Raw genomic sequence first — 24,865 nt, 5'->3', positions numbered from 1 at the left:
AGTTTCCCTTATCTTTCAAATTCATCCCTTGTCTAATTAGAAGCTGTTTGGGGGTAGGGAACTGTCTTTTATTGCAGCATAGTGGAATCCTAGCCTACAGAGGAAAAAGGGAGTGTGAACTCCCTTTCTCACAAGGCAATGTGGTGGCACTATTTTGTGTTTTGATTTTTCTCTAAAAAAATTGAAATAAAAAACAAATTCCAGATGGCTGTAATCAGACTGGAGAATCACACTCCACATGCCCAGACCCAAAGTATGTGATTTAAGTAGATTGTGTCTTTTAGAAAGACATCTGTTGATTTAAAGCTTTCCAGTGATGGAGAATTTGTCTCATCCTCCAAGAATCTGCTTCCATTGTTAATCACTTTCCTTGTTTAAAGTGTGCCTCTTATTGACAGTTGGAATGCTGCTGACTTCAGCTTCTAGCTGTTGGGTCTTGCAACACCTCAGTTTAAAATTCACAAGCATTATTTTTCTTGCCATCCCATATCTGGAGTCACCTAAGTGGTCAGACCCCGGAGCTGTCAATAGGGCGATCAATGCTTGCGGTAGCTGGATAGCATACAGCACTGGCTCATGCTATGGTGGGTTCAAGCCCCTTTGTGTCTTGCTTTGAAAACAAGGATAATATCCTGTTGAAATGTAAAGTTAATGGGCTAAGGCTTCACTTCCTCCACTGGTAGGTTTGTCTATTGGAGCAACCGTTTTCAGAAGAGGCCATTTCTTTCCAGGTAGAAGGACTATTTAGTGGTTAAATCATTGGATCAACATGAAGTGGTTCCATTTTACAGCCACACACTCCCACTTTGACTTGGAGAAGTCACCTCATTGCTCCGTGCCTCAGTTTCCCAATCCTAAAATGGGGATAATAACCTGTCCTTTGTATAAATATGTGACTGAGACCCTTTGGGGACATGGACTGTTTCTTACTATGTATCTTTGTAGGGCCCGAGGCTTCAATCTCGGTTGGGGACTGTGCAGCACACTGAAGTCTTAATCTCGGTTGGGATCTCTATGCTAATATTGCAATTAAAATGAGCACTAGGGCATGGGACTTTCAGAAGGGACCATGCATTGTGGCTACATCTACACTGGCAGCTTCTTGCGCAAGAACTGTTTTGCGGAAGAGTTCTTGCGCAAAAAGTCTTCCACAAGAGCGTGTCTACACTGGCATGGGCTTTTGCACAAGAGCATCTATGGCAGTCCGCACGCTCTCTTGTGCAAGAAAGCTCTGATGGCCATTTTAGCCACAGGGGCTTCTTGCGCAAAAAATTCATGTTGCCTGTTTACACTGGCCTCTTGTGCAAGAGTTCTTGCACAAGAGAGCTTATTCCTCGTGGGGAGAGGAATAACTCTTCCGGAAGAAGCCCTGTTTTCCGATGCTGTACTGTAAATTTACTTGTGCAAGAACATGCGTGCAGTGTAGACACCCTGCAAGTTTTTGCGCAAGAACAGCTGTTCTTGCACAAGAAGCCGCCAGTGTAGACATAGCCTATGGCTGTGTCTACATTGGCATGATCTTGCGCCAAAGCGACCACTTTTGCGCAAAAATATGCTGCCTGTCTACACTGGTGGGGAGTTCTTGCGCAAGAACACTGACGTTCTAATGTGTGAAATCAGTGCTTCTTGCGCAAGAACTATGATGCTCGCACTCAGGAATAAGCCCTCTTGCGTAACTGTTCTTGCACAAGAGGCCAGTGTAGACAGGCAACATGAATTTCTTGCGCAAGAAAGCCTGATGGCTAAAATGGCCATCGGAGCTTTCTTGTGCAAGAGAGTGTCTACACTGGCACAGATGCTCTTGCGCAAAGGCACATGCCAGTGTAGATGCTCTCTTGTGCAAATACTTTAACACAAGAACTCTTGCGTTAAAGAGTATTTGCGTTGTGCCAATGTAGACACAGCCACTATGTATGCCTAGTGACCAGAAGTCCTGGCCTATTGAGCAGGGTGCTCACTATTGACACCTGTTGACAAACAAGAAGAGCATCCCAGAGCTGCTTGAGAATGCCAGAAGGCCAGGGATTCCAAAGTGGAGGGAGCTCTCTGCTGACATCTGTGGGAGAGGAAGGGAAAACTATTGAATGGGCAAATCCTCATTTGCATTTCAGTTCTGTGATAGTTTAGAACATTTTGATATGAATCTGGTTAAGTTTTGAGTTTGAGAGTGATGACATTTCCATATCCCTTTTGGGAAATGAAAAGGGAAAAGCACTGCACCAACTCTGCCTAGGAGGAGGGGTCACCCTGACCATCACCACAGTCTAGGACAGTTGGATGAGAGACTGTGGTTGATGCTTAGAAAATGAATATAGGTTTCTGTTTATTTTCCAAGTTCTTTTTTAGCAGGAAGAATTTTGTGTGATTACAGATTACTCAGTAAGGAACCGAGGTTGAGAAGCTGTTCTAGTAGCTTAGACAGAAGTTATAGAGAATAGCAGGCATTTGAGGATCTCTGGCATGGATTTCCCTACCTGGTACTAAAGCTGTAATCAACTCAACTCAACTCAGCTGGGCTGGTTGGTAGAGCATGCTAAGCTCTTTGGTGCTGTCCTTCCCTATCTGGCTGGAAATGAACCTGTCTGAAATTGGTCTCCACAAACTCTGGACCACATGCTGTCAGTGGTGAGGAGAGAAGTGGTTAATGCTGAAAGATTTTTTGTGTGTCTTATTTGCCATGATATCTGTGAGAAGGGGATGGAGGTTCAGACTACTGCTAAAATAGCTGGGGTTGGTGGAGTGGTATTAGATATGTGATAGATATAGTTGCTTTATTGCTGGCTTTCTTATGTTTATTCTTTGTCGCCTATTACAGTTCTTTTTGTTTTAAATCCCCACACTCCATGCTTGCTTGCAGGAAATGTCTGTCAAAGGCTCTCAGAGGAATAGCTTTCCCTGAGACAGTGCTCTTGAAGTTTTGAGAGGAAACCCTTACAAATAGAACTAGGACATTTTTGCTGCCAAGAACACCTGGCAGAAGGCATTTAAGTGACTTAAATATCTGCCTGTGTAACATCTCCACGGTCTTACTTTTCACAGATGTCCATGTAACCTACTGGTCAGAGTGTGTTATGTGCCCATCCCACTCTCCCCTGGCTACCCACCGTTCCCACTGACGTGCACAATGAATTGTAGCTGCATAGCACCTCTGTGAATCAGGCAAAAGAAGTTTCATGTTGGCCACCTAGAAACCCAGTCACCCTTCAATGTGGGGGGTGCTGGATGGTCCCTGACTGAGATTGGGGCCCTGCCAGGTTGGGTGCTTCATTGACCCCCATCAAGGTGTAGACCAGAGGTGGGGAACCCAAAGCCCAGGAACCAGATGCGGCCCCCAGCTTCCTTCATTGCTCCCTTCCAGCATTGGGGAGCCCACACTGGCACTCCCAGCCACGCGGTGTGAAGGCCTGAGCACACAATTTCTACTAGCCTGGCCCCCCCAGGTGTGTGAGGGGAATGTGGGGAGTTTCTTTCTCCTTCTCAGTCAGGGGCCACATCAGTGAGGGTTTGTTTGGTTATTTTTTGCTTCACACTTTTGTGTGGCCTCTGACTGATTTTTTTGTAGGTCAGCGGCCCCTGACCCAAAAAAGGTTCCCCACCCTTGGTGTAGACCATGTTCTGCCACGTGTTGCACAGACCCCAACAACAATTGGGCCTGTTCTGCCAGGCATGACATAAACCCCAACCGACATCAGCACCCTATTGTGCCAGGTGCTGCACAAATACATAGGCTGTGTCTACACTGGCGCCATCTTGTGCAAAAGCGGCCGCTATTGCACAAAAACTTGCTGCCTGTCTACACTGGCCACGTGTTCTTGCGCAAGTAAACTGACGTTCTAATGTATAAAATCAGGGCTTCTTGTGAGAGACCTCTGACGCTCCCGCTCAGGAATAAGCCCTCTTGCGCAAGAGCTCTTCCAGAAGAGGCCAGTGTAGACAGGCAACATGAATTTCTGGTGCAAGAAAGCCTGATGGTTAAAATGGCCATCAGAGCTTTCTTGCGCGAGAGAGCATCTACACTGGCATGGATGCTCTTGCACAAAAGCACATGCCAGTGTACGTGCTCTTGTCTGGAAGAGTTTTTGCAGAACTCTTCCGCAAAATAATTTTTGCATGAGCACTCGCCAGTGTAGAAGTAGCCATGTCTGACAGTCTGCCCCAAAGAGCCCACAACTGAAATAGCCAAAGGGTGGGTGTGGAAAGAGGCACTGTGCAGGGACTTGCCCACGGTTACACAGCAAGTCAGTGGCAAAGCTGGAAATTGAACCCAGGTGTCCTGTGTTGCACATTAGTGCCTGAGCACTTTGTCAATGCAACTTATTTATTTAGAAAAGACAAAGTCACTTACAAATTCTGCAGGGCACGTGCTATGTCTGTTAGTATTGAAAAGATCTGGAGAGCAAAATGACTCATTCTTTTGCAAATCACACCATGTTTTAAATTCTGCTAGCAGCATCTGATAATGCTTAGCACAGGGAGGATGTCTGGAGAGCAAAGCAACCCAGCACAGCTATGTTTTCTTCCTAGTACAAATACCGCCACCCCCTACTTCATGCACATAGTTTCAGAGAGAGCCTCTGTTCTGAAGAGATTACTAGCTACATGCTCAATGCAGGACTGTACATGTGGGGAAACTGAGATAATATGTAGCTTTTGTACTCTGCTTTTCATGCACACATCGCGAAGCCCTTCACAATTTTACATTTTACAGACAGGGAAACTGAGGCAGTGGGTGGTGATGTGGTTTCCCCAGCAGGTCAGTGGCTGAGCTGGGAATAGAATGCCCGCTTCCTTCAGAAGGTACGGAACTATACAATGAGAGCATCCAGATGAACATAGGTTACAAGGTAACATGGAGAAGGCCCACTTCTCTATCCACTAGGGCATACTGTCTCCAAGGTCACAGAGGGAGTCTGTGACAGAGCTGGGAAATAAATAGAGCTCTCCAATGATCCAGTTGGGCTTATGGATAAGGTGCTAGGCTAATCCTTTTTTACACTAATAAAACCCCACTAGTACCTAATATATGCCAAGAAAGAGGGTAACAGCTACTGTACCTGAGTGAGTTCCATATGGAGAATAATTTGCATTGTCCTTCTCCAAAGACTAGCATAAGTTTACAGCCCTTCTGCGCTCCATCCCAGGTGGGTTTGCTTCTCTCTTGCTTCTAATCCAATATTTGCCCACGAAGGAGGCAAGCAGGTAAAAATGCAAAAGAAGTTTTCCGGCAGCTTATGTTATTGTCCCCGCACGTCTCGTCTTTCTGTTGAACCTTGTGTAAATATCACGTCACATGTCAAACAAACCCTCCCACTAACTTGATAGCATGTGAGCCCTTATTTAAAAAAGGGGCGGCAGGAGCTGCTCCTAGAGCGGCAGCTTGCAGCAGTGATGATGTGGGGTTTGGGGCTGTTGCTCTAGAGGCATCAGAATTGCCAAACTAGGTCAGACCTGCATGCCCGTCTGGCCTCCGACATTGGCCGGTCCCCCAGCGAGTTTCCTTCCAAACTCCCATTGCGTTATGGCCAGAAGCAGGAAGATTTACAGCCTTACTTATCTCTACGCCTGTAACTCAAATGACAACACTTTGCACTGGCCTTCTTGAGAGTCTAGGGTTCAATTGCAGCTGCTCACGTATGGAGCCTTATTGCGGCATGTGAGCAATAACAATAACAATAGTTAGGGTGCTCGCTTAGGACTTTGGAGACCAGGATTCAATTCCCTTCTCGGACCTTGGTATCTTGGGCAAGTTGTTGTTTGAAGTCAATGGGAACTATCTGCCTAAATAGCTGGATCTTAGACTTCCCATGCCTCAGTTTCCCCACTGGTAAAAAAGAGAAGTGCTATGTTGTAAAGTGTGCGCAGATTGCAAAGTGCTTGAATGTTGTTATAATGGATGACATGTAGGTATTTCACAGAGATAAGGCCCCCAGTGGAATTTGACTCCCTTTGTTCTGTGCCCATGGTCTGGCTCTGCTACCACATTTGAACCGGAAATCCAAACCTCAGGCTGTTTTAAGACCTGCTCATAGATTGGAATGGACCATTCTCACCATCCTGGTGTCTGATTCGGTGTGTAACCTAAGCCAGCAGTGTTTGGTGCCCAAGGGGAGGGGGAAGCCTGGGGAGAGCATATGCAGAGGGCCCTACAGTCTGAGCTGCAAAAGCTTCACTATACCCTACATTTCTCGCTCTATTACTCTCCCCTGCTTGTGCTCCCTATAACCTATGTTCTGCCGGACCAGAACTCCCCTCGTGCCAGCCAGGTGTACTACAGCTCCCTCAGTGGGAACAGATGGTACTGCATCGTGCTGTCCAGTGCTCACGTGACATTAAAGCTGATTGGACCTTTTTGCTTCCAGAAACCAGAAGGGCTACATTTAAATGCCTACGATATCTGTATATTGACATATTGCTGAGGGTCCTTAGTTTTCCCAGGTGCTGATGTAACCCACAGGTCAGCAGCGTGTGGTATGTGCCTCCCCTTCCCGCCAGCTTGGGCAGTGAATTGTAACTGCCCAGCGCCTCTGCTGATCACACAAAAGGCATCTCATGTCGGGCACCCAGAAACCTAATCCTCATTAGAGGACTCAGTTGTGTGGATGCTGCACAGATCCAGGCTGAGACTGGGGTTCTTGTGGTTGCTGCGCAAACACACAGCACCCAGCAGCTCCTGCAGTGACACTTCCAGTGCCCTGGGTTTCCAAACAGCTCAGAGCTCCCACTGACTCAGGTGCACAGATGGGAGTGAAGCTCCTGGGAAAACCTGTTGCTGATTGTGGGTGTGGTGCCCTTGAGAAAATGCCAGCCAGCGTCTCCGGCAGTACAGACCTGGGGGAGCAGAGAACAGTCAGAGTGTGGGGGTTGCTGGCCATGCCCCTGCTCTGTCCCCCTATGCAGTGGGCTGTGAGTCCCAGAATCCTAACCCCAAGGAGGATTTGAAGCTACCAGGGTGCCATAAAGGGGCCATGGTGCAATTGGGGATTGCGGCCACAGATCCATGGCAGAGCTTTGGGATTTTGAGTTTCTCTGCGCCTAATGCCAACCTCTCCGTCTTTGCGCTGGTCAGGAGAGTTCACTTATTAGGGTTCTGTTCTTTGGCAGGAAATATTTATATTAGCTTTGATAAATGGAAGTGCTGGAGTCTGGTTGTCATCAGTGAGGCTGATTGGGGCTGAAATGGGCTCTGTGCAGCACACACACAATTAAAGGCATCACCAGCTAAAAGGGTCAGGAGAAGGTTGCATGCATTTGTCTTAGCAGCTGGCATAGGCAAAGCCAAGTGAGAATGGGCCCCATCCTGCCCCCAAGGTTTAGCCTAGGACTCGATCCGGCAGACATCTGTCGTAGGTACCCTATCGTTTCAGCAACTGAGCTGTTCACAATGTATTGTGTACACTGGTCAGGCCCTCCTAGTACTAGGTGCTGGACAGACACAAAGCTACCTTTAACATACTCGTGCTCACAACAGCCGCTTGAGGCAGAGCAGTGCTGCTAGTCCTATGACACGTGGGGAAACAGAGGCACAGAGCAAGTGATACTCAAAGGCCTTTGGACCCCGTTGATTTCAATCCCGTTCATTACACGAGCTGCCCAAGATCGCACATGGAATCTGTGGCAGCTCAGGTAATTGAACCTGGCCTTCCAAGTGGCTTGTGACTTAGCCTCTGCACCATCCTTCATCACTTGCATGTGAATCCAGGCTACATCTAGACTGCAAGCCTCTTTGGAAAGAGGCTTTTTCGAAAAAGAGCGTCTAGACTGCAACCAATACTTTTGAAAAAGCAAGCCACTTTTTTGAAAGAGCGCGCCCAGAGTCTGGATGCTCTCTTTCGAAAAAGCACAGTTTGCATTACATAGCGCCTTTTTTCAAAAGAGCACGTCCAAAAAAAGGCATTCTTCCTCATAAAACGAGGTTTTCCGTGGTTGAAAAAACTGCTGCATTCTTTCAATTTATTTTCTAAAGAACGCAACAGCATTCTAGATGCAGGGGAAGTGTTTTCGAAAAAGGACACTTTTTTGAGAAACCCTATAGTCTAGACACACTTCTGTGCTGAAAACGAAGCTTATCTGGGGCCATGGATTTTGCCTGCAACCTCTGCGTCTTACTCTCTGGGATAAATCTTTATGTCTTACTCCAGGTACAGGGCGGAGTAGGCTGAATGATAATACTTTGCACCCAGAATTTGCATGGGTGAGAAAGGAAGGAGAAAGCCATAATCTCCAGCCCTTTGTTTGTAGCTCTCAAAGCACATCATGAAATAGAGACACAAAGAGAGGGTAGGAATATCCCTGACCCCACAAATTGACACAGCCAGTCAATGAAAGAAGTGGGAAGAGCTCTCCGGACTCCCACTTTTGTGCTCAAAGGGTCAGACTGCATTCCCCTGCAAGAGCTGGGGATAGAACCAAGAAGTTTTGACTCCCACACCTCTTCCAGCCATCCTGACTTTTAGTTTGCTGCTCTGGTTACTGAACTATTCTCTCTCCTCCCAGAGGTGATGATGATAGAACCCCTGGGGGTGCCAGCTCCCACCTGCTCAAACCACTAGACCCTACTCCCTTAGTCTTGCTTTACAGTTTTTTCCCATTGTACTAACCACTACTTCTGTGCGTCCAGAACAGAACCCTGGAGTTGTGACCCCCCATCCTGGTGAGGCAAGCTACTAGATTCAGCTTCCCCAGACAGACATGCGCTGGGGACAGTATACTCAGTCACCCCTCAGTCTGTCCCTAGTCCTCTGCAGAATGAGGTTGGGGGGTGACTGGTGCAACCCAGGAGTGGGCCAGTCCAACAACCCACCACCCAGAGTTGCTGGCATTGCTAGTCTGAAGTCTGTGTGCAGCATGGAGTGGAGCTGCGCTGTCGCATGGCATGACCACGCTGCTGGAGAGTAGTGACTGATTGGGAATGACCATAAACTAACACATCTGAAAGCCCTAAGTCCTCAGGTTGGCGTGGGCTGCCCCTGCACAGCTAGAAGTCCTACAGCTTTCCCTGTGTAGGGGACTTTGTTTAACCCTGTTGCAAACCACAGGCCACTCAGGAAATCTTCTCTCTGCTGCAAGTTGTTATGAGTGCTCTGTCACTGAGCGCCTGAGGCGCCTGTTATGTATGTAAACTAAATATGCAGCTTAGTTCCTGGAATCAGTACAGCTCGGTTGTTGTACGCTACAAAAGGCTCCTTTGGTGCTGCTCTTCAAATGAAGCTATTAATATAGATCAATAAATGCCAGAGTGGACTAGGCGGGGTGAGATTTCTTCACCTAAACTTTTAGGGTAAAAAAAATGCAGATTCAGTGACACGGTTACATTGTGTGAAATTTGGGTCAATTTCACTGAATTGTGCTGGTAAACAAACAAAACAAACCCCAGAAAAACTGAACGGAATTGTTTTGTTGTTTTTGAACTAAAACACTTATTTCATTTGACCTGAAACTTATTTTTTTCTTTTAGATTTGCCCAACTTAAAAAAAAAATATCTTGGTTCAACCAAAATAATTCTTTTCTGTTTTTGTTTTAATTTTTTTGAATGGCTAGTAAATAAAAAAATCCATTATTTGCCCAGCTCCTGTCTACACTAAAATTAGCTCTTCCAGCTCTATGATTCTATGATCAGACGTGTTGAAGACATGCTCTCTATTTGCCTCCTTCTGCAGTGTTGCCCCTGCAAAAGTTCCATTGTGGGATCAATCAGAAACAGGACCACACTTTTGCAAATCAGTCCCCACCAGCTGCCTGCCCCAAGGGCTCTTGGAACTTCTGAGATGTTAGAAAGTCCTTTCCTTTCTTGAGACACAGACTGTTTCATTTCCTGAGACTCCAGAAGCCTCTGATGTGGCTTTGAGGACCAGGCCCGCCTCCTTTTTGTAGCTGTGTTGATATAACATCAGGGTTCTATTTAACTTTTGTGTGGTCGCTCTGTGCGCATGCTTTAGTCCTTGGGCAAAGAATTTAATGGATGAGCCAGAGGGGGTGGTTATTGTTGGGGAGGAATGGAAAGAGCTTGCATCACTGATGAAGGACTCTGAAATGAAATCTGGACATATTTTGAGGCAGAGATCAAAGTAAGGTGGTATCAGCTAGAGTGGGATATGGAATAACCTTCTGCAGAGCTAGTTTTGCCTAAGGAAGGCCAGGAGGTCTAATGGCAAAAACACTGCATTGTAGCTAGAGGACTTGGGTTGTATTCCTCCATCAGTCTGTCAAATTACAATGCCATGTTCTTCTCTTGCCTGAAATCTGTCTCACCTCTCCCCATGGGGCATACTGCAGCAAAGAGAAGATCTTTCTATTTTGAGGTTTCTTGCTTGGGAGGACTGTGTCCTCTTTGTGATTATTTCCATTTTGCATGATGAAGCAGTCCCCACCCCAATTGCCTATCATACAAGTGGTGGAGGGGAAACAGAGTCACAGATAAATGACTTGCATGACTTCACAGACCGAATTGAGGCAGAGAGAAATTAAGAGACTTATTCAAGGTTTATGCTGATCTCTTGATTTCCCTATCCAATGTGTTTGCCACAAGACACTCATTTTACTGTTATGTGGCATTTTGACTGCTCATTCGCACCAATGGACACAGCAGGTTGCACTTTGCACTAGTGCAACTGACTACACAAAGAGGGCACTATGATGGTGAAAATTCCAAAATATATCAAAGATGGGATGAATATAGTTGCTAGTGGTGGAAGGAATAAGCCAGTAGGAGCAACAGACCTCTTCACAGGCTGCATGCAGAGGTAGGTGACGTCCAGTTAGGAAAAAAGTTAATAACAAGGATAGGCCATGTGGTGGGTCATGTTAGGGGAAGGCATTGGAGGTCCAGACACCTTGTATAGTTGTACAGCAGCGCTGGTCTGCATCCACAGAACAGATATACTTGAATCTGTGCTTCACTTCCAGCTGTCCCATGTTACCCCAGCCATGTGTGGGGATGGAGTTTGGTTTGTGGATGGTGCAGGTGTTAATGGGGACCCTGGGGTCCCTCAAGCTGTAGCTTGTGTGGCAGACAATCCCTGAGTCTGCAGGCCCTTTGTGAAATCTGTGCTCTGGCACCTTGGGATGTCTGTCTGATTCTCCAAGCTCTGCTTTGATTTGGGTTTGCAGTGTGGCACTGAAGGTAATTTGCAGCCTGTTTTTGGAAGCTCACCTCGCTCCCAGGAATCCATCAGTGCATGTTCTTTATCAAGGCGTGTTTATGGAATAAAATCTCCCAGTGACATGTTCTTCTCCTGCCCGTACTCTGCCTTGCCTCTCCCCGTGGCGCATTCTGCAGCAAGGAGAAGATCTTTCTATTTTTGTGTTTCTTGCCTGGGAGGACTAATGTGTCTGCAAGAATCAGAGTAGCTCATAGAGTTCTAGATTTTAGGGCTAGAAGGGACCATGTTAAGAGGCTGGAGAGCCATAGTTACAGATGAATAAAAATAGAACCTATTTCTGGGCCTATTGGCAGTGGAGCAATGTGGCTTAGTAGTTCAGGATTCTGGACTCGGGGGTGTTGGTTCACCTGGGTTCTAGTCTTTTTAATGAGCTGCTGTGTGACATAGAGACATAGGTCTGGAAGGGATGCTGAATTCAGTCCCCTGCTGTCCTTGGCCAAGTCATGTATTCTCTCTGTGTTCCAGCTTTCCCGTCTGTACAATGGGCATAATAGCACTGCTCTGCATCATGGGAGCACTGGGAGGATATATGCATTAAAAATGTTGAGGTGCCAGAAGCTCCGACAGGAGTGGGGAACCTTTTTTGGGTTGAAGGTCCAGACCCTCAAAAAAAAATCAGTCACAACCCTCAACTGAGAAGGAGAAAAACACTCTCCATGTTCCCCTTGCACACCAGAGCGCAGGCTTCCCAATCCTGGGAAGAAGCCTTGGGGGTTGGATTGAGGCAAACCAAGGAATGCATCAGGCCCCCAGGCCATAGATTCCCCATCTCTGGGCTACGGTGACAGAGTCCATACAACTATCTTAGGTAGACAGTGTGGGTGACTCTTATGATATTTGGTGTTTTTATTAAATCCTCTGCACCTGGACTCACATGATTACATGAGACTCTCAGCTTTCTTTTAAAAGGAAATTAGTCTCTAGCCTTGGTTATGGTGGAAAAAGGAGTCAATTGAAGTCAATAGTATCCCTGGGATCTGAGCTACATGGTGTGAACTCCTTTACATGCACACAGTGAGATGCAGTCCCTGCCCCAACCAGCTTCCATAGACCGACAAAGCCAGGATTGTCACCCCCAAATTACACAGAAAACAGAGTCTTACAGTGACTTGCTCAAGGTCATGCAAGGAGTCAGTGGTAGAGGTGGGATTTGAATCTAGCTCTCCAGAGTCTCAATCTGATGCGGTATCTACCACATTATCCTTCCTCTGTGGTAGCCTCACCTTATAGCTGGTGAAAATGGCTCCAGAAATAAAGCTGGGCAACATTTTTCATCCAAAACGTTTTCAATGTAAAAATGCAGATTCAGCAACAATTAAACATTCCACATGTTTGTGTCAGTTTTGCCAAATTGTTTCTCAGAAATCTCCGCTCCCTCCCCTAAAAAATTCTGAGAGAGTTGATTTTTCAATTCCAAATATGTTTTTTTAAATGTCCTTCCATTTTATTTTTTTAAAAGTTAAAAATGCTTGGAAAACCAAAATGTTTCTTTTGAGCTGAAACTGTTTTTAAAACTTGATTCTCCAGATCTTTAAAAATATTTTTCATGTTGTCTCAATGTATTTTTTTTCAATCTTCTTTTTCAGAATTTTCAGTGCATCAAAAAAATCCATTATTTGCCCACCTGTATTTAGAGTGGCTCTTATTAATTAGAGGTTCTGGAAGCAGTCATTGGATTAGAGGCCTTGGAAACACTTAAACCCACAGTAGATTTGGACATTCAGTTCCCATTAATGACTCTGCATATCTCACCCATGTTCTTTTAATGTCACTTGTTTGGCACAACGCATGCTTAGGGCAAGTCTGCATTATAGTGCTACACTGGCGCAGCTACAGCCTGTCTGGTGAAGACGTGCTATGCCGACAGAGCGCTCTCTTGTCAGCATAATTACTTCACCTTGGTGAGAAGCATAAGCTCTGTTGGTGAGAGAGCATCTCCTGCTAACATAGGGCTGGTACGAGCAGTGAGAAACTTGAATGGCTTGGGGACGTGGAGGGTGCTTTTTCACACTCCTGAGTGACATAAGTGAGATTGACCTGTAGCATAGACCTGCCCTTAAACAGTGGAACTCAGTGTCTCAAGAAGCTGTTTAAGCCAAGAGTCAAATAAAAGAAGGGAGATTTAAATGCATAATAAAAATATTCAGAGCCTCCTCCGTGCTAGAAGGATTAGACTCCAGAAGAAAAACATGCTGCTTTTCTACAGAGCTGATCCACCAGCAAATGATTCATGACCGGAATGTGTTGCTCACTGGAGTGTGTGTGATTTTTATCAGCCTTCCAAATTGCAACTTAATCTCAAAAAGATTTGCTTCCAGACAGCATTATAATAATCCAAGCACATGTTCTCTTTGGGCGGCACTATCCAGCTGTTCTCTGGAAACTCTTTAGACCCGATCCACTGAAATCAGTGGAGTTACTCTGACTAACACCATGTAAGGCAGGGCTACTTAACACACGGCCTGTGGGCCACATGTGGCCCGTGGCCCATCTGTTTGTGGCCCGCGGTGCGGTTTGGGTTTACGTGGGGCTCAACACGCGACCTGTGGGTGGGGTCCTTTGAACATGGCCATGGGAACATGCTCCACAACGGCGAGTCAGTATAATGGTCTTCTGTTGGTATGAGTTTTAGTAGTTAAATTCCTGGACTGTCATTGCTTATTAAGGGTACGTCCACACTACAACACTATTTGGAAATAACTAGCGCTATTCCGAAATAACTTAGCCTGTGTCTGCACAGCAGGCAGTTATTTCAAAATAGTCTAAAAATACTGTCAAGCTGGAGGACGTCTTACTCCGACTAAAGATGTTAAGGACTAGTCAACTATTCGATAAGCAAATGTTTATCAGATAGTCAGTTGACTAGTCAATTCCCCCCTCCCCTGCTGCCTCTATCAGATGGAGATAGCAAAGCGAGGGGGGAAGGGGTACTTGAAAGCAGCAGTGCTGCACAGCTGAGCCAAGGTGGTGTTTCAAAGGGGCAGCTGCCGCATAGCTGATCAGTGGCTCAGCTGTGGGGGGGGCTGCCCCTTTAAAGCACCATGGAGCCAGTCTTCTCATCAGTGCCTGCCTGCCCTGGAGCCAGCTGCACAAACTGAATGCTAGGGAAGGCTATAATATATAAACAGAGGGTTCTGAAGTAGGGATAGGGGAGCCTCTGGATAGCTAGGGTTGCCAGATGGTTTCAACAAAAATACCAGACACGCTTGACATTACATCACAATCTACATTACATCTGATTTAGAAAATACCGGACATTTCTATTTTCTCAATTTGTTTCCCGAACAGAAAGCTCAAATACTGGACTCTCCGGTTCAAAACTGGACACCTGGCAACCCTAGGGTAGACAGTTGGTAAGCACATTACTAGTTCTAATTCACCATTTAACGTGAGCTTTCCCAGCAGTACAAAGTAGGCTGCTATACTTCTGATCTTTCCTAATGATCATATGTTTTCTCTCCCTCCACCATCCCCACTTTTATTGTAACACAAGCTTCATATCTGAGGACGGATGGTGGTACAATGGTTAACACTCAGCCGGAGGCCCCAGAGTGCGCTCTGTTCAATTCCTGCCTGTTCCCTATGCTGGCTGTGTGACTACGGGTAATTCACTTAATCTCTCTAGGGAACGGGGCCTGTTATAATGTAATCCAGGGTAATGCTTTTGCGATCTGATTGCAGTTTTTACAAGTACCTCACTAAATATGATTGCCCTTGCTAGTGCTTCCAAGTCAAGGGATGACTTGTTTGCCCATGAACAGATTTCGTTCTTACAGTGGTGTAAATCTGGAGCGAGTTAAAGCAAGATTCTAGTCTCATATTTGTATAAATCCAGAATTATTGTAGTGAATTCAGTGGAGTTGTGGACAAATTCTGATCTAATATTGGTGTAAATGTGGACTGGTTGCACTGAATTCCATGGGGTTGCTCCAGATGTAGCCTGGAGAAACTCAGATCTGAATCTGGCCCTATGCTGGAATTTTCACCTACGTGCTGACATCATCAGGATTTAAGTGCCCGGTAGTTTGCATTGGCTCCGATCCTGCAAGGTGCCTGCTGCCCTTAGCCCCTTATTCCGCTGATCTCAGCAATGTGATTGCAACATGGGCAAAAAATTGCAGCCAGGAGGTCCAAATTTAGCAACCTCCCAGTGTGCTAAATTTGAGCTCTCGCTCACTTGGCTACTCTGGGCTGTTAGTTATTAAGCATCCCAGCTTTGGAGTATTCAAGCCCCCATGAGAGGCCATTATGGGTGTATTTTTAGGTCAAGATTTAAGGTGGTTGTTCCTTTTGAAAAACATGACTTGGCAATGTTTTTATTTTTAACTCCTTAGTATCCAGGAGCCAGAAAGCCAAGAATTCCTTTAGGCTCGGTCAACACAAAAACCTTGTGCTGATATAACTAAATCTGGTAGGCGTGTGAGTTCTTATCTATATAATAATTGTACCTGTAATACTGGGTGGGTCACCATTAGAACGAATCAAACCTACACTCTCCAGCTCTTAAAGCATGAGTAGTCGCTGACAGATCGAGGTCTGTTAGCTGTGGCTGCAGCATTATCATGGACTGCTATCTGTGGTGTCCCATGGAGCAGTTATGACCTCTGATCTGGACGCAATGACACGGATACTAAGGTACCTACTTCTCAAAGCAGATCAGCATCATTCTCTCCTTTTTACAATTGGGGAAACTGAGGCACATAGAGCGAAACATGATTTGCCTAAGTTCACCGAGCAAGGCAGTGGTGAATGCAAGAAATGAACACAGGTCTTTTGAGTGCGCATCTAAGGCCCTATTCCCTAGGCAACACTCTATCTTACTGAAGGTATATATTTGTTGTGCTACAACTGTGTCCTGTGTGTGTGTGTGTGTGTGTGTGTGTGTGTGTGTGTGTGTGTGTGTGTGTGTAAGTTGTTATGATGCAGATTTAGCTATATGGGTATAGTGAAAATGATACAGCTTTTATGTGCAGACAAAACACTAGGCTGTTACCAAAAGTGACACTCACTGGAAATTCACAGCTGCTGTAATGCAGCGTAGCTCTCCTGGCTTCAACAGTGCTGACTTATAACAGCTGAGTATCTGGCCCCCTTGCTCTCAGGATAGGTGGGTCAGCATCACTGGCCCAAATTTTGCAGGGAGGTAAACTGAGGCACAGCAAGACTGAGGCCAGAATTGGATTCCTTTAGGGACCAGAGTTGTGTCTTAGTTCTTGGGAGAACTTAGCTGGAAGTCACACAATAGAAGCTGAAAATCTGAGCCTTTGGTTTGGAAAACTTACACCAGGATAATTTGCCCAAGGTCAGTAGCAGAGGCAGGTTTCTGACTGCCTGGCTAGAGCCTGAGCCTCACTGCCTCCCAGAGGAAAAGGAACCTCTTTGCATCCCCAGAGCGCTGCTCAGGTCTTACTTGCAGCTGGTGCATGCACTGGGCTTCATGTCCCCGTTAGTCATAGCAAGTTTGGCTGGACATCACAGCCAGCTTTAAGAGGGGTTTAAATGTCAGAAAGGGGACAGGGCCTCCTGTTCATGACATGTTTGCATTGCACAAAGGAGTCCTGACAGTTCTACGTCTGAGGCATCATCTGACTGGCTGGCCAAGTCTTTACTTGCTGGAAGGTCAAAACTTTTCCACGGGATTTGCCATGGTTCTTTAAAATCAACCCGTTTAGCATCTCCTACTGCTAATAGCCAGGGATTGCTGAAGGCAGTGATTTCTGCCCTCCTTGTGCAATGAGGTGCCAAAGTTCAGATGCTCAAAGGTATTTAGGTGCCTAGCTCATTGATCTCAATGAGAGGCAGCAAAATCGCTTTGAGGATTGTGGTCACATATGCCACACTCATGGATGTTGCTAATAGCATGACAGGAGCACTTAAGGGCACTGCCATCATAGCCCTCTGGGCCATTGTGCTGGGCATTGCACAGACACGGTCCCTGGGTGTCTCACTGCAAAAGGCTGAGACTCTCAGGAGGACTTTCATTACTAATAATACCCCTTTCTTCCCATCATGAGGGGATCTCAAAGCACTTTATGAAGAAGGAAACAATTGTCATCATCCCATCTTCCAGATGGGGAAAACTGAGGCACAGAGAGGCAGATGGCAAAACCAGGACTAGAACCTAGGTTTTCTCAGTCCAACTCCAGTGCTCTATCTGCTAGACCGCAATGCCCCACTCCAGTTGCTACCACCTTACAAATGGGGAAACTGAGGCACAGAGTGATCAAATGACTTGTCTTGTGTCACACATGGAGTCTCTGGAAGAACCAGGAACTGAATTTGTCCCATGAGACTGAATCTAGTGCCCTAGTCACAAGACCATTCCCCCTCCATGGGGAAATGAGCTGCTTTTTAAAAAAATTACACCCCCCCTCACACCAATGTTATACACAACTGGCTGGAGTCTTTTGATCAGATTCTGATCTTACTTACACTTGTGCAAATCTAGAGAGAGGTTCAATTCAAGTCAATTATGTTATTCCAGTAAGTGATGTTGGCCACTTGCCGCTTACATTCAAACTGAATTCCAGTCATCTCAATAGCAGACAGACGTGCACTAGAGGGAAACTGAGAAAAAAACTGAATGGACCATGTTGAAATTGTGCATTTATCTCTATCGTAGGTCTCAGGGGACTGAGATTCAGTTCCTGGGTCTATTGCTGGTCTGATTTTGGGCAAGTCTCTCCTCCCCCAGTGCCCCAATTTCCCCATCTGTAAAATGGGAGAAATGCTAGCGCCCTCCCTTGCAAAGTGTTTTAAGGTCTGAAGATGAAAAGAGTTAGGTGTTGCTGGTAAATTGCTGGAGGGACTGACTTTAAATGTTCAGAAAATGGAACATGTGCAGCTGGGTTGAGAGCTTACTAATGGGGCAAAGGGACAGGAGGAAAGATAGCCCGGTGGATAGGTGGCTAATGCTGGCTGTCAAAGAGATGGGGTGTGATTCCTTACTCTGGTAGCAGTGATTCTGCTCATGTTAAATAGTGGAAGAAAGTAGTCACAACCATATATACCAAAGGATACAATTAAAAAAATGAACAAATCTGAAAAGGACAAATCAGAAAAGGACAAATCATATTCATATTTGTTCATTTTTTTAATTGTATCCTTTGGTATATATGGCTGTGACTACTTTCTTCCACTATTTGATCTGAGGAAGTGGGTCTGGCCCACGAAAGCTCATCATCTAATAAACCATCTTGTTAGTCTTTAAAGTGCTACATTGTCCTGCATTTTGCTTCAGCTACCCCAGACTAACACGGCTACATTTCTATCACTGCTCATGTTACTATACCTAGAACACCAGAGGTGACTCATTTAAATTGGTGAGTTAGGTACTTTTGAACATCTGAGCCTAAGCCTTTCTGTGCCTCAGTTTTCCCATCTAGCATATGGGGCTGAAAGCACTTCACAGAGGTGTTGTGGGCCTAAATACATTGGAGATTATAAGGCACTTGGGTATTATGCAGCTGCGCATTGCATAGGAAGCTACAATCGATATCTGAACTAAGAGAGGGTAGACATGTGGGCGAGCTAGGTGCTAATCCTGCATCTGCCATTGATGTATTGGATTAATCACTTCCCCTCTGACTGAATGCTTGCTTGGAACGGGGGTTTCCTACAGTTTTTTGTACAGTGGAGACTGGGGTAATGAGAGGGGTTTGGAGGGTGATAAAATGAAGATGAGAGCTGCTTAGACTGGCCGTTGTGGTGTGAAACCCTCAGACATTTAGCACTTGCCTTTAACACCCGCACCTCAGTGCAGAAAATTGTGCGTCAACTGCTTAACCCCCAAACACAGGAGAAAGCCCAGCCCTGCTCAGCAAAGAACTCTCTGGGACTCCAGGGCTTTGCTCGATAGAGAGAGGGTTAATCAAGTGTTGTGCCTCGTTGGGACCCAGGTTAAACTTTGCTGGTGTCCCACTCTCAATAAACCTAGCCTGGCGATCACTGTGCACGAGGCCCTTGGCTACTCGGGGCATCCAGTTTTACAAAGTGGGGTGGGAACCCCATTCTATCCCCTCTGCCTAGTGGCCAGTTGTCTGGGATGCCTGCAAATTGTCCTAGCCTCTGAAGAGGGGATGATTTAGCCCTGCGTTAGTGCGTGCCGGGGACAACAAAAGCCAATGGAAATGAATGGAAGATTCTGGGGTCTGTAATAGGAAAGAGCCTCACCACTACATCTGTCTGTCTGTCCATCCCAGTACATTCCCCTCTATCTGTTTCTCTGTTCCTCAAGCTCCTTCGTCTGTCTATCCCTCCCTCTATCTGTTCTGCTCTTAGATAGGTGCCCTCAAACCCTAAATCCTCCCTTTGTTTGTTTCTTTTCCCACCTCCCAGCACTGCAAGTTTGATCCTTTCATAAACTGTTATGAAAAGTGGCAGCTTTCTCTCCTATTCCTCCCTGCCAGCAGTCGGAGCCTGCTATTTCACAGCAGTGGATTCTAAACAGCTGTTTTGAGACCGATTTCTATTAGTAAAATTTGTAACACTGGATTTATTTGGCTAAGTGCCTTAAAAGATTATTCAGCAAGAGCTCACAGTATTCGGGTTTCCAAAGCACACATCTCCCTAAGTGAAAAAGATTTTCAAGTAACATGTTAATACATCAAACGGGACGATTTTATAGCATCTTAATATATCCAAGTGTCTTGGGACTTAACTGCTTTTTCTTTGCAGGCAAATTATTTTCTATATTCCTTCTTGACATGGAGGTTTAGGAGTAGTTTTTGAGCAGACAGTATTGTTTTTAAGCAGAATGTATTACTATTTATACTAAAGACTCACCCCGCCCAACTGAGAGCAGGGGCCCCATTGTACTGAGCACAGCACAAGCACAATAAAAGATGGTGGTGTACTTGAAGAGAATTCTGAAGAGACTGTTCAGACAAAGGAAGGATACTGTCAATAAGAACAGGCATTCACCATAAGAACATCATAGATTTCACTCAACTGAACTTTAGAATAAAGCCTTTATGCATTAATTAGCTTCATTTTCCCCTGCTGGGTCTTATTGTCTTAATTTATTAGCTCTTCAAAAACCTATTAGAATAATCTTCCGTTTGTTCTTCCATGTGATTGAGGTTCATTATAGGCTACAATTATTTTACTTTTCTCTGCCTTTGTGGCTGGTACTTGCGATTGCTTTTTCTTAGGCTAAGTTACTAGGTGTTGGCTCTATTTTTCGAAAGTTTTTTCTGATAGAATGTCAAAGATCCATATCCAAATTGTGCTCTTCCTTCCCCCGACTCACTCCCAGGGCTTCTGTAATGCTATTCTAGGTACAGAGCAACATTTTTCCAGGCCTGTCAAGAAATGGAGCCACTAGTCTACTGGACAGGGCATTGGTCTGGCCATCAGAGGGGCTGGGGTTTAATCCTATCTCTGTTGTTGAGCCGCTGCATGATTCTGGGCAAACCAGTTCCACTCGCCCTGCCTCGGTTTCCCCTTATATCCTTTGTCTGTCTTTAATAGATAAGATCTATTAGGGCAGAGGTGGGTTCTTACCATATGTATCTCCTGTGTCTGGCACAGTGGGTTTGGTGGGGGTCTCTGCAGTGCCTCATATAATAGGGACCCTGATCCCAGACAATGCTTCTGCAGTGCCTAGCACAATGAGGCCCTGGTTTCTGTTTGGGTTTGTGCAGCACCTGGCCCAATTTGGGTGCTGATTTTGGTTGGGGTCCATGCAGGATTTGGCACAATGGGGAATCTCATATGAGGGCTCTATAAATTACAGTTGTTATAAATAATAACATTTGGTGAAACACAAGCTACACTCACTCATATATTTAAAAAACAGCAGAAGGAAAGAGAATAATGAGTGTGGGTGTATCTGATGACAGGTGGTTAATGTTACTGCCTGAGAGAAATGAGGAAAACAGACTCTTGCAATTAGCTGTAAAGTTTGCTCTTTAAAGTCTGTTCTGGCACTGGGTTCTATTATATTTGTCATCTGCAAACACTGGAAGGAAAATGTAAATCATGTGCAATGAATTCTTCTAGATCTACTCCTAGGCAAAGAGCTATAAAATAGACTAAAGACTGTGGTTTATTTCTTCAACTGTAAAGCTTTTAACAGGCTTTATATTGTCTTTAATCTAATGCGTATGCCACTGGGAGGAGAAATCAGGTTCTCGGCTCCTGCCATAATCCATTGGACTCCCCTCACTTTCCAGAACTGGGAAAAGATCCCAGAAGGTCTGACTCCTAGTCTGTTGCTGTGACCACTAGAACAGTGTTTCTTAAACTATGTTCTGCAGAACACTGGTGTTCCGTGAATAACTCGCAGGTGTGCCGCAACCTTGTCTTTGTTTTTGTTACTTCTTTGTTTTTGTCTTTTTTTGTCTGACAATTTTTTTTGAAGAAAATTTGCATAGGTGTTCCGCATAAAAAAAAAAAGATTGTTTAGTGTTCCGTGGTCTCAAGAAGTTTAAGAAACACTGCACTAGAACATATTCCCTCATGCCAGCCAGAGTCAAAACCAGACGTCCTGGTCCCTCACTCTGATCACCTGCCTTCCCACAGCTAGGGTAGAACTAAGGAGTCCTGCCTGCATTGCGCTGCTCTGACCACTACCCATTCTGAGCTGGGAACTGAATCCAGGACTCCAGACTCCCGTCCCTCTCCTCTAATCACTAGATCTGACTCAACTCCCAGGGGCGGGAACAGATGACCAGGATTCAGATGACACGTCTCTTGCAGCAATAAAATTAATGATGTTATTTACAGAGCCAGGTGCTAGAAACAAGCATTTTTTGTCTCACATGCCATCCCTTACTTGTATATGGCTGTGTGATAGAAAGAGGCTTAGATTTTAAATGTGAGACGTCGCATCAATTCCTTGTCCAGTCTTGAAAAGCACATTTTTGCCTTTTGATCAAACTGCTGCCTTATAGAGCACACTCCTACCCCCCCACGTCTTTCACCAAAGAAATCAAGGGCTAGCTCATCAGCTCTGGCACGAATCAGCTGAACTCCATCCAAATTCACGGAGTGATGCTGATTTCCACCAGCACAGGATCTGACCCTGAATTCAGAATGAAACCATCACACGGACAGTGCGAGAATCATCTGCTGACCCATCCCACGACAGGCTGCTTTTCTCTAGCTATTGCTTGCCCTGGAAAGTTACCCACAAAAATAAAATTGCCCCATCTTTTCTGCCTCCGCCACATCCACGTGTGCTCAGTTTTTCCCTGCACACAAGCATCAGCACTCCCTGGTTCCCCACCTCCTTGCAATGGCTTCAACTCACTTGCAAGACTGCCTTTTACAGCCCTTTCCAGCCTGCATTCAGTAGGTCAACAGAGGCATGAAAATGTAGCATCCTCCCAACGATTTAAATGCAATAGAGGCTCACTTACGTGGGTTGTGTCCTATCGCAATTCAGCCCCTCTGAGCGGCACCGGAAATGGGAGTTTGGATCTATCTCTGTGTCTCTGAGCTCCTGTCCTGAGCACTTGCTTTGAACTGGCAAATCTCTCCCAGTGCTTGGCGATTATGGCGTAGTTTGCGAGGGTTAAATTCACAAACTCTTAATAAAGGCATCTCTACCACTCCCTCTGCTGGATATGAGACTCAGAGCTGCTGACTGTCTTAGAATGTGCCTGGCTGTTTCGAGTTGGCAGTTGGTTTCTGGATGTAGTTGCCAACATGAGAGTTATCTGGGTTGCATAGACTGCATTAGCCTCGCTCGGGTCTATGCAAGTGATTGGGATCTAAGGGGTCACGGGATGAGCGCATATTTATTCATTCCGCAGTGTGGCCTCAAGGGTAGCACACAAGTCAGGCAGGCCTTGGTTCTGTTCCTGTACCTGTTGATTGACAGTGATCTGCTGTGTGGGCTTTGGTGAGTCTGACTCTCGTTCACCTTTTGGCTTCTCTATTCAGACAGCAAGACTGTTGGGCGGTGAGTGGCTGTGCAGCACCTAGGATAATGGCCTAGTGTCGGGCCTCTGGGTACTGCTGTAGTACTGCTACTAATACACACACCGTAATGGGGCCTTGGTCTAGTGTAGAGCATTGTAGGTACTGCTGTAGTCCTGTTAATAATGCACATATCACAATGGGTCATGATCATAGTGAGGACTTTTGGATATTACCATAATGCTAATGATAACAAACACACCATAATGAGGGCCTCATCTGGACTCGGCTCTCTAGGCACTACAGTAATGCTGCTAATAATGCACACCATAATGAGACCCCTGGCTTCACTGAGGTTTTCAGGTGCTACCGTAATGCTGCTAATAATGCACACTCACCATAACAGCCCCCTGATCTCCGTTAGGACTTCTGGGCACTACTGTTGCATTATTAATAATGCACACACTATGAGGCTCTGATCTAGGCACTATTGTGACACAAATATTCTGTGAACTAGAACTCACAGCATTTTAGTTTGGCCTATGTAAATTATGTGTTTATGTTTTCAGTACCTGGTGCAGCTGCATACAAGGGATCTGTTCTAGAGATGAAAAGTAGCATTAGTGTAATAATTTGCAGCACTTTTATAATAATCCATTTTATATAAGAATTTAAGAACTCCATCTTATAGGGGGAGAATTTTAGGCCCAGAGAAGGCAAGTGAAATGATGAATCACTAAGAAAACTGGGAACAGAACCCAAGTTTCAGTTCCCAGTTTAAATACCACTAGACCACACTTGCCTCTGGTAGTAGAACCTGGGAGTCTGATTCCTAGGAGAAGTTTCCTGCTCTGTTCATTAGATCACATTTCCCCCCAGAGCTGGGAACAGAATCCAGGCATCTTAGTTCCCATTACTAGGCTTTCCTGCCAAGAAACACTCTCCCTCCGTCAGCCGGGAGCAGAACCCCAAAATCTGGACTTTCAGCCCCCCTTCCAACTGCTAGATCCTATCCCCTTTCCAGAGTTGGAAATAGACACCAGAAGTCCTGACTTCCAGCGCCATCTACTCTAATCATTAGGCAACACTCCCTCCCTGAATACCTCTGCAATTCAAACGGAAAGTTCTGTGGGATGTAGCACTGAAATTTGAAGCACTATTCCAATGAAAAGGCTTCATGACATCATAGGGTAGAGTGGAGTTTGGCCAGGTTAAGAATCCGCCTTTCTTTCAGTGTTGTTTTAATATGGAACTGCCTGGTGCTTAGAGTGGGATGATGTCAGCTCATTTTATTCCTCAGACAGGACACCTTCTATATATGGCATGATATAGGATAAGACATGTTCATCCAGCCCAGAGAGCAGAGTGGATAAACCGTCCCCTGAGTGCTTTATAATTTATTGAATTTAAGCCCCAAATGCATTTTCTCCCTTTATTCCTATTAAACCAGGAGCCATGGATCCAGGTTGGTACAATACAGAACACCAGAGTTATTGTGCCAGGCCTGGCTCAGTATCATACCCTGATACTGTCCCAAGCAGTGGAGCAAATGCCCTTTGTTCTACCCACCTAGACTACAGAGAGGCCAGAGCTAAAGTCAGGAATATAGAACCAGGAGTCCTGACTCCTAGCCCCATCTGCTCTAATCACTAGACCCCTGTGTCCTCAGAACTGGCAATGGATTCCTAGCACTTCCATGTCTAATCCACTCGATCTCGCTCCCTTCTCATCACTAGAAATCTTCACTGTGCTTTAACCTGTTTGCTTCTGAGAGCTGGGACAATGTCCCAGGAGTCCTGACATCCAGTCCCCCACTGCGCTAATCATTCAACCTCACTGA

At 45.6% G+C, this 24,865-nt stretch overlaps 1 protein-coding gene and 1 long non-coding RNA gene across 4 annotated transcripts in view; one reads left to right on the top strand and one right to left on the bottom strand.

Annotated features, from left to right (window-relative positions):
• The window catches only part of CHRM1 (cholinergic receptor muscarinic 1), a 44,205-nt gene extending 21,497 nt beyond the window's left edge, over positions 1 to 22,708 (bottom strand). For 2 of the 3 annotated variants that reach the window (XM_014580325.3, XM_075939130.1), the window contains exon 1: positions 22,524 to 22,708. The gene's annotated coding sequence lies outside the window, so the exon portion shown is untranslated. Of the gene's footprint in view, positions 1 to 5,054; positions 16,007 to 22,523 lie in introns of those variants that run through there. The other variant, XM_075939129.1, reaches the window with a different exon arrangement.
• Positions 2,470 to 24,865, top strand: part of LOC142830945 (uncharacterized) — a 51,824-nt gene continuing 29,428 nt past the window's right edge. The window contains exon 1 of the long non-coding RNA XR_012906506.1: positions 2,470 to 2,625. This is a non-coding gene — a long non-coding RNA (uncharacterized LOC142830945). The remainder of the gene's footprint in view (positions 2,626 to 24,865) is intronic.

This window comes from Pelodiscus sinensis, chromosome 11, assembly GCF_049634645.1.
Source record: "Pelodiscus sinensis isolate JC-2024 chromosome 11, ASM4963464v1, whole genome shotgun sequence".
In the NCBI taxonomy this organism is placed as follows: Eukaryota; Metazoa; Chordata; order Testudines; family Trionychidae; genus Pelodiscus; species Pelodiscus sinensis.
Note: the sequence above shows the minus strand (reverse complement) of the source record. Positions and strands in the feature narration are given on the sequence as shown.